The sequence below is a fragment of the Cavia porcellus genome, unplaced genomic scaffold (assembly GCF_034190915.1).
Source record: "Cavia porcellus strain 051 isolate PalLab524CR breed Dunkin Hartley unplaced genomic scaffold, mCavPor4.1 scaffold_4, whole genome shotgun sequence".
In the NCBI taxonomy this organism is placed as follows: Eukaryota; Metazoa; Chordata; class Mammalia; order Rodentia; family Caviidae; genus Cavia; species Cavia porcellus.
Genome location: NW_026947487.1, coordinates 27,660,730 through 27,670,688, shown reverse-complemented (window position 1 = coordinate 27,670,688; position 9,959 = coordinate 27,660,730). Strand labels below are relative to the sequence as shown.

The 9,959-nt window shown below is 38.2% G+C and overlaps 1 long non-coding RNA gene across 1 annotated transcript in view; it reads right to left on the bottom strand.

Annotated features, from left to right (window-relative positions):
- Positions 1-432: 432 nt before the first annotated feature.
- Positions 433-9,959, bottom strand: part of LOC134475678 (uncharacterized) — a 51,273-nt gene continuing 41,746 nt past the window's right edge. The window contains exon 3 of the long non-coding RNA XR_010046861.1: positions 433-3,588. This is a non-coding gene — a long non-coding RNA (uncharacterized LOC134475678). The remainder of the gene's footprint in view (positions 3,589-9,959) is intronic.

The following is a 9,959-nucleotide window of genomic DNA, read 5'->3' as shown; positions in this document are numbered from 1 at the left end:
TAATATTACTAGCCCTTCCTTATGAACTAAAAGAGAATAGTGCCTCTTCAATCATCATAACATATAAAAATGTTTCCATGCACTTTACCACATTTGGGGGCCAAACACTAAAATAAATGTGTATATGGATTTGGGTAGCTTAAGGTATAGTTGGTAGATACAGCTAATTACATATTGAACGTATTTTTTCACGTTCTTTACTTTCATCTTCTTTATTTGGGTGAATTATAGTAACAAGAAAATCTATTTTCTTCCTAGAATCCTGTACTTACCAGACGCCTCCAAAAGGTACATAGGAATCATTAGACAGGGCATCCTATAAAACTTTCAGAAATAATACAGAACTTTCTGACATGAGGCTTTTTTTAATATTTTTAAATTTTTATTTAAGGAGAAAAAAAGCAGAAAAAAGGTACAAGTTATACAGAATTTCAGAAAAAATAAATAGGAAATCACTAATTAATAGATTACATATTGTCATCTTAGAAATAGTTGTTCAAGTTACAAAATTAAAGCATATAAAGTGGACATTCAAACAGTAAAACTGCAAACAATTCTGTCCAATGATCCAACAGACATCAGTAATATGGTTATTTATCTTATACACTTAAATATACATGCAGTTATGTCCTTTAGAGCACTTTCTTTTCCTCCCTTTTGTACAATGACAATTACACATTTTGGGTTTTATTACTCCCACAGTTCTTATTATTTTTTTTTAAAAGAGTAAAACCAAATGTGACATAGCAGAACAGAGTCAGTCAAATCAAAAGGATGGACATAATACATACTGTAAAAACAAAATATAAGGTGATCAATAATGGTTACCATAATGCCTCTTGCTATCTTTAAAAAGAATTGCCTATGTCATCAGTTATAATAAAATTGAACAAAACAGTAAAGAACAAACCAATAAAACCAAAATATTGGAGACATTACAGGTCTTCAAAAGAAGATAGTAGTCAACCAGAATGGACGTCATAATGAATCTTATTGTCTTCACAGTTGTTGCCTATACTTTCGAACTTGGTACAATCAAGCAAAACAGAATAGAGGAAAATCAGTCAAAACAAGATGGTGAGAGCAATACAGGGCTTCAAATCAAGTTAATAGAAATCAAAGTAGGTTACTATAATATATCCTGCTATTATTTATTTATTTTTCCCTTAATTAAAAGGATAAAAACAAAAAAGTAAATAGTAAAAAAAGGAGAATGACATAAGAGAGGGCATAACAACAAAACAGTGCAGATCAAAACATAATGATTTAAGCAAAATAGTGTTTCACCACAAGATAATCCCAACATAAAAGTAGTTGCCATAGTGTCTCTTTCCTTGAAATCTTTGAGTATAACTTTGTATACTGTAGCATCAAACATATCAAGACAATGGAAAACATTTCAAGGGAATGACAGTATTACAGGGTATTTAGAATCAACTAACAGAAAATGAACAATGGTTTCTGTATAGTCTCCTTGTCTATAAAAGTTTTTGTTTATATTATCATATATAATAAAATCCAATAAGATCCAACATGTTAAGACCGATGGAGACAGAACAACAACAGCTTGATGGGACTTCAAAACAAGATGATATTAAATCAGCACTATCTATTGTTATGTATTGTTTTCTCCAAAATAGCTGTGGTCTTACCATCTAACCTTCTCTGCCTCATGTCTGTTGAGCTCTTTTTCTGTCATTAATTGTCAGTTTGTCTTTTTCATTTTGCTTTCTGCTCCATTCATTGTGGCCTCTCTGCCACTGTTTCTGGAATCTTGGTATTTTTCTTTTCTAGAATGTCCTGCAGTATTCTCTGTAGAGTTGAACTGGTGATTGCAAATTCCCCTAGTTCCTCTTTATCCTGGAAGCACCTTGTTTTTCCATCAATTTCTAGGGACAGTTGTGCAGGATATATCAATCTTGGCTGGAGGTTATTATCTTTCAAAGCTTGAATTATTTCCCCCCATGCTCTTCATGATTTGATGATTTGTGCTGAGAAGTCTGCTCTGATTTTGATGGGTGTTCCCTTGTAAGTGATTTTTTTCTTGTCTCTGACAGCTTTTAATATTCTGTTCTTATATTGGATTTCTGGAATTTTGATTATTATATGCCTGGGTGTAGCTCTGTTTGGGTTGTAGGTGGCTGGGTCCTGTATGCCTCATAGATCTGAGTATCTTTACCTTTTGCTAAATTAGGGAAATTCTCCTGGATTATTTTTGTGAATAGCTTTTGTTAGTTCATTTGTTTGTGTCCTTACTTCTTCTTTTATGTTCTTAATTCTTAAGTTGTAGATCCTCTTATCATCTTCTAGCCTTTGTATTATTGCTGTTTGTTTCCTTGTTATTTTTAAGAAGTTTTTCCTTTCATGCTCCCACCTTACAAATCTGTCCTCCAGTTCAGATAATCTATCCTTAGTTTCTTTCAAGCTGTTATGCCAGCTTTCCATAGAGTTTTTAGTTTCCTGGTAATCTCTTTGAACCTGCTTCACGTATTTTATGTTTTTTCTATTTTCTCCATCAAACAATTCTCCCCTTTTTTTCTGTCCTTCCATTCCACCATCTGTTTTTTCTTGAGCAGTGCTTAGCATTTCTCTAACTATTCTACTTATATCTTGCTTTATTTCATTAAATACTTCACTTTTGAACTCGTCTATGAGACACCAGAGATATCATTTTATGTCTATTGGTGCTGTGTCTGATACTGCATGTTTTCTGTCCTCATTCTCCTTTGCATTTACTTTTCCTGGATCAGTGTTCTCAGGATTGGGGACTGAGGAACCTTTCTTGTTGCTCTCTCTTCTCATACATTTTATTCCTTCCATACAAGCATATATAGGAGGGCCAGTTATTTTTCTGTCGGTTACAGTTTGTTTGCATCTGCCGCTAGGTGTTCCCGCCCACTGCAGTGTACTAGAGACACAGACCTGGGCAGCCTCTGCTGGGCCCGCCCCTCCAGGTCAAGTTACTGAAAGCTTCACTGCTAGGGTGCACCCCAAGGTGCTGGGACCTGGTTTGGGCTAGCCTACTGGATCTTAGTCCGTGGTGTCACCCAGGTCATGTGCTCCCCACCAATCCTGCTTGAGAGGGGAATATGCAACTAAACTCACTGCAGCATCCTGTTCCAGAATGTCCCAGAATGTCCTCTGTTGGAGCCTCCTAGTCTATGGAAGAGTCCCCGTTCCTCTCACTCCCCGCAGGTTGATGCAAGGCTCGCCGCCAGTCCTGCTCTCAACCCCATTCACTGACTCCCACTCTCAGAGCTTTTGCACATCTCTGTCCCTGCTGTGCCAATTCAGACACAGCAGCAGTGACAGGAAATTCAAATGGCGGCTTCCAATGGTGGGGGTTCCAGCTTTGGTGCTGAGATTTTATCTGTTCCGGTTATAGCACCAGGATTGCATTTCCAGTTGGTTTCTCTCAGCTTAGTTCACTCTTGGGTCAGCAGGGTATATCTCCCCTTGCTTAGGACTCCTGGATTTTAAACTGGCAATCTCAGAGAGCCTCCGTAGCTGCTCTTATATGTCCGCCATGTTCTCCCGGAAGTCTGACATAAGACTTCTGTCAGTTCTCTTTCCTTTCCTCTGTCTTGCCTGGAAAATAGATGGCATTTTAGTTACTTTTCAGTCAGTGGGGCTCAACATCTAACATCCTTAACTTAAAGGAGAGGTGTATTTTGGCATATAGTTTTAGTCCATAGGTGGTTGACTCCGGGCAAAGACAGGTTGGCAGAACAGCCTGGTACAGGAGAAAGTACCCAACCCATGGCAGCAAAGAAGCAGAAAGAGAAAAGAGAAGCTGGAGACAAGAAAACACTCCTCTAGGTCATGTGCATAGTGACTCACTCCCAACCCAGCCCCACTTCCCCATAGCACATTCAGGTACCACAGTCTTCAATGGATGAAGCCACTGACAAGAAGCAATTCCACACGATGCAGTCCCCTTCCTCACACATGAAGCTTCAGGGACCATTTTATATTTAAACACAACTCAGCAAAATCATAAGAAAGGTATTGATATAACCAAGGTAGGTTGGGGATATCAAGTGAAGAAAAAGTTCTGGTTGGGTTTTTCTTCTAAGTAAATGAATCATTTGTCACTGCTTTATGTATGTGTATAATTTAAAGCATTCCCTATCTTATCTGTAGAACTTACAAAAATATTGAAAGATAAGACTAACAGAAGAATGATGAGTGTCACTGCTGTCATGAATTTTTATTCCAATCTAAGGTAAAAAAATACATCCTATTATAAAATTAGAGGACATTTGTCATTGTAACAGGATTATTTTGCATTTGCAGATGAATTGGTTGAGTTGCCAAGTAATTTATTGTAGGCACGGATACTAGTGAAACATGATATCAAGTCCCCCCATTACAAGATTTAAAAAAATATGCATCTTCAGGAAGCAATATGCCAGGGTATTTAAGGTGAAGTCAGTAGTATCACTTTTATTCACCCTGAAAATGTTCCTGTAAGAGTTAAATAAAGCTTCAGCCTCACACTGAAAACCTGATCGCAACAGCTGCACTTGGAGCCCCTTCTGCAGAAAAGAAAGAAAACAAGTTTTAATTAAATTGTATTAATTGGTTTAGCTGATCGAGAAATAGAATAAGGGTTCTGCTCTAATTTTGATTTCTGGCTCCAGTTCACTTGTACTTGACATGAGAATAAAGGAATGAAGCAATAAAATGGATAGAAATGCCCTGGCAGAGACTTTTAATTTGTCCAAGGTTAAAGAGTGATGCTATCTCCAAAATGAACTTAAAATTCTGTTGCCAACTTAGAGAAGTCAGAAGTGCAAGCAAGAAAAGAAGAGTGTGATTAAAAACCCTGCTTCCTTAAAGCTCTGGAAAGCTGCAAAGAAAAGGCAGGCATTCTTCCCATAATAGTAAGCACTTGTTACAGAGAAAAGGAGCAGGCTGTGAAAGCATCAGGGTATAATGACCTTTTTTAAGGCCACTCAGCATAAGTCTTCATATACAAGGTTACTGGAATTTGTGAGAGGAACTTAACATTTTGGTCTTACTGCATGCAAAATACATTTTATGACACTTAAAGCCATTTGAATCCCTTTTCCATGCCTGTTCTGTAACATCTACTATCAGTAACTATTTAACATAGGAAGTATTTTAAAAGGGACATTGCTAATATAACCTACATAGTTTTGCTTTCATATTCCTGTAACCTAAAAGGCTGAATAAAATCATAATTGGAAGAAATATTCATTGATTGGCACTGAACATTCTGTGATACCTAGAAGATACCATGTAAAAAGTTGCTTAAACTGAGCTCTCTAAAAACATGTAGTTAACATTTGGTGTGAAAAAATACTTACGAAAAATGATCTTGCTGTGGGCTGAATGTTGTGTCCTTCAAAAGCCCTGAAGCTCTTTGAAGCCCTAAAGCTTAGTGAATCATATTTGGAGATGGGTCTTGTAGGAAGCAATGAAGGTTATTGAGGTCATTACATTGAGGCCTTTGTGACAGGATTAGTGCCTCTGTAGAACAGACACCAGGAAGCACCCTCAGCCCCTCTTTCTCTCCTCTCATCTTCTCTCTCTTTTTTTCCTCTCTTTATCTCCCTCTCCTTCTCCCCCCATCTCTGTCTCTATTTCTATCTCTATCATCTCTATCTCTGACTCTTCCATGTAAATAATAAGAAGGCAGGCATTTGCAAGTCCTCTCAAGAACTTAACTCCAAACCCAGTCTCCGAAATTGTGAGGAAACTAAATTTTTCTTCTTTAAGCTTCCCAATCTATATTTTGTTATAGAAGCTTGTGTTAATACAGAACCCATGGTGAAAAATAACAGCTTTTATTTTATAAGTAAATGTATGTAACGATGAGATTGCATCTGTGACTTTCTGTGACTTTCAGTTTTAATCCATGACTGCACTCTAAGAGTGCCTGATAGTTTATCTCTGACTATCTGTCTTTCACATACACTTGGATGGTGATGCATTTTTTCCCATAGTGACAACTTCTAAGCATTTGAAATGGTGGTGACTCAGGCAGACACACTAAGTGTGTACTTCCCATCTGTCTTACTAATCAGAACAAACTGTGTCTTTAGAACTCAACTCATGACTTTGTAAAAACCTACCTTAGTTGTTTCTCTGCTATTGGAAGGCCCATCTGGTGGTGCTTCAAGAAATATGATCAAGTGACAGTATGAATGTGAATGGATTCTCCACTAGGAAGTGACACAGTCCACAGCATAAAGGCTCAGTGTTTGGATAGATGGTGAAACTTATGTGGTATAGAGAGAGCAGGAAGAAAAAAAGGGGGGAGAATTAACTTACAAGAAGACAGGAGCCCCTTCCCTTTCTTTGTTTGAATCTACCAAAAACTTCTCTGATCCTCCTACCTAACTCAGTTGTATACATAAAGTATACAGACCTATAAAGTTTTAAAATCCCCAAATGCTTGGCTTTGGAAAATTACAACAAACAAAGCCATATCTGTTTACCTAAATGTAATTTCTTACCCCTTCATTTAACTTTGCTTCTCTCCTTCATGGTTAAAAGTGAACAATTCTTTGCATCTCATAATAGTCCACAGTTCCTAAAGCCTAGCCTTAGGTGAAACTCAGCCTCAGGTGAAGCCCAGGGGGAGAATCTCCAAAGGCAGAAGTTGGAAAGTCATCACTCCTCTGAATGGTCTCCCCAGATAATAACACACAGTCAGCACTTGAACTTGTGACAAACTTGATTGTCTCAATTTGATTAACTTGGAAACCACCCACAGGGTTGATGGAGCATACTCTGCATGTGTCTGGTTGGGTCATAGTGGCATGACCATAGGTACTATATACAGTCTTCCTTCTCCTGTCTGGCACTGTTCACCTGTTTTGCTTCCCATTAGTCACATACTACACAGCTTTGGTACACCATGCCCTTCTGCCATAATATTTCTGCTGTGAAGCCAGCTACCCATGGACTGAATCTTCTGAAACCATTAATCAAATTCAACATCTTCTTCTTTAAATTATGGATATTTAGGTATTGTGTGGTAACAGTGAGAAAGTAAACACAGAACTCTTTCATTATATTATCCCTTATGGGATACATAAGAAGATGCACAATAATAAAGAATTATTTTCCTTCCTTGGGAGCAAAACTTAAGTGGAGTCCAACTGCACCAAAGATATTTATGATAGGTTTCTAATTCCAGGAGAAGTACTCTATCTTTCAAGTTATTCAAGTTATTTTAGTGTAGCAGAGATAGTTGGTGGGAGTGAGGAATCTGAGCACCACTTATTTGGATACTCTGGTTCATGTTCTTCTACAGGTCTAATATGAAGGTCTGAGGAAGGATCTACTGGGAAGCTAAGTCAGTAGTTTAGGATAGCACTCATTTTCACAAAGGTTGTTGGACTGTAACCCCCAGTTACATGTTGATTACCTTCCGTTCCTTTCCAGGTGGTTTCTCCAGGATGGCAGGTTATTTACTAGATTATGAAGCCAAGAAGAGAATATGGAAAATTGGATTTACAGCATAGCATATGGTAATAACTTAACATTTTTGTTTGCTTTTTTAACTTAATCACAGAAGCCAAAATTGAGTGAGTACATAATTCAAATGGGTGCAATAGGGTCCAGGTAGTAGGCCATCGAGGAAAACACACATTCAGTGGTTTATCCAGGGCTGACTAAATGATGTTCAGTATTCAGCTGCTGTTGGCACACATGGTCACATGGTCATGAGGAAGCCTAGCTGGTAAGTCAAAACAAGAGTGAAGTTATTTTGATGCTGATGGATCTGGGCTGTTAACATAGAGCTCCTTCCTTTTCTCTTAATAACAAAAGAATTGCTCCCAAAGTCTCTAATTTGTCAGAGCCTATGAATACAGTTTAAATGGAGAGTTGAGAAATGATAGGTTATGGAGCTTTTAGGACTTTTTTTTTAGTTGGTACTGGGGATTGAACTCACGACCATGCGCTTGCAAGGCTGAGCTAAATCCCCAGCCCCAGTTACGGAGCTTTTAGCAAGGAGCATTGTATATGCTGGGAACATACAACCTGGGGAGAGAAAACAAGTTAATCATATTTTTCCTGAATGAGCTAAAACAGTTGAGGAAATAATAATTAGGATCCTATTTCTCTCTTGGCCAATAATAATGAGGGCCCCATTTGTGTCTTGGGTTTTTAGTGACTAAAGCAAAAGCTTGAAGAAGGAAGATTCTTTTTGTCTCAGATGACAATCTGCAGAGCTAGATGGGGACCAGTGTTGGGGCAGTCCCTGCTTAAACAATCTTTATCCAACTCCTAGGCTGAAAATGGGGGCTTCCATCATGATGTTTGAACACTGCTGCACAGAAACTCCGTGCTACCCTATGGTGTCTCCCAAGAGCAAAGAGGAATACCATACAACTGAGCTCAAGTCCAAGGGATACCAATACTATCATATCCATCCCAAAGACAAGATATCGCTTCATGAGTATATCCTTTCTTAGGCCTTGCTGGGCAAATAAAGGCCAGGTATTTGGTTCCATTTTATTTTTGTTCCCAAATTCAAGTAAATACACTCATTTTCACTGTTTGCAGACACTGTCCTAAAGACTTCTGCTTGGAAGAATTCTATTTGTAGGCGCCTGTGTAGCAAACACTGCTTAGTATGCTAGAAGCCTTGTGTATGAAGACTAGGAAGAATTAAGCAGTCATGTAAGATATTGTCCTAGCCCAGAAGTCGAGTATACAACAATGCATATGGGAAACTTGCCATCTACAATAAAGACAAAAGCAACTGCTTATGCAAATAAATCTGCTTATGTAAGCCAGAAGGTACAGAGGACAAAATGTAAAGCATCAGCTTAATATCACTTAGAATTTTTACATGATCATCTAATGAAAGTTATAATTGTAGAGAATTTATAACATAATACAACACTGGGTAGTAAACCAATATATAGACTATGGTCAAAATGATACCCAGAGACAAACTCATGTCCTTTTAATGTTTTTCATTTCTAAATAGAAATGAATAAAAACAATTTTAAAAATCATTGTGCTCAGAAACTTTCAAAGAGCAACTAAGTAAGACAAACTGCAGAATTCCTTCTGAGCTCCTAGTCCCTGCTGTAAGAATCAGGAACATAGATGACATCACAGTGCAAATCTCTGACATTAGCAGACTTGCACATGCACTTACCTAGAATCATTGTTTTTTTCGTACTTCTAGTATGTGACTCTGTCAGTGCCAGAATGGGCTCGATAATGGTAAGTGAATACTCAAATAAATATGCTCTAATGCCGTGTATTTTCTAAAACTATCTATATTCTCCACCCAGTTTGTCAAAGATAGAGCCAAATTTAATCCTCATTTAAAAATCTCTTCTCTCAGCAGAGGATTCTCAAAACCTTAATGATAAAAAAGCATAGCTATCACAGCTTAGGAACATTTACATTGTACTTTTCCTTCCACCTAACCTTGACTAATTCTCACATGGATTTCAGAAATATGAATAATATGTTCGTGCAATTCATGCGAGGCACAGAAAATAGGTATCATTATTTCTGTTTTAATGACAGAATTTGAGGTTAGGGTGACTCATGAACAGCTGAGCAGCCAGTCAGTAGAGAACCCGAAATAGAACGGAAACGCCTCCGTTCCCACCCCACGCTCAAACCTCGAGTGCACCCGAGGCGGCTGCGAGCAGGGAGCCGGGCGCTGCCAGGGAGCAAGCCCAGCTCCTGCTCTGCCAGAGACAGGGCCGCCTGAGGGCCAGCGTTGAGCCATTCACACTGGCTATGAAAAGGGAAGGGAGGCAGAGAGCGCCTCGGAAAGCTAGCCATAAAAGCTGAGCTCATTTTATTCTGAGGAGACTCTTTCATTTAGCTTTAACTGAGTCATGTTCAGAAAACATGAACAAGTCATCTGAAGGGAAAAAAATTTTTTTTGCACCCCATGCAAATATCATCCTGAAATGTAAGATACTTGGTGTCTTAAATAGGCACACTCC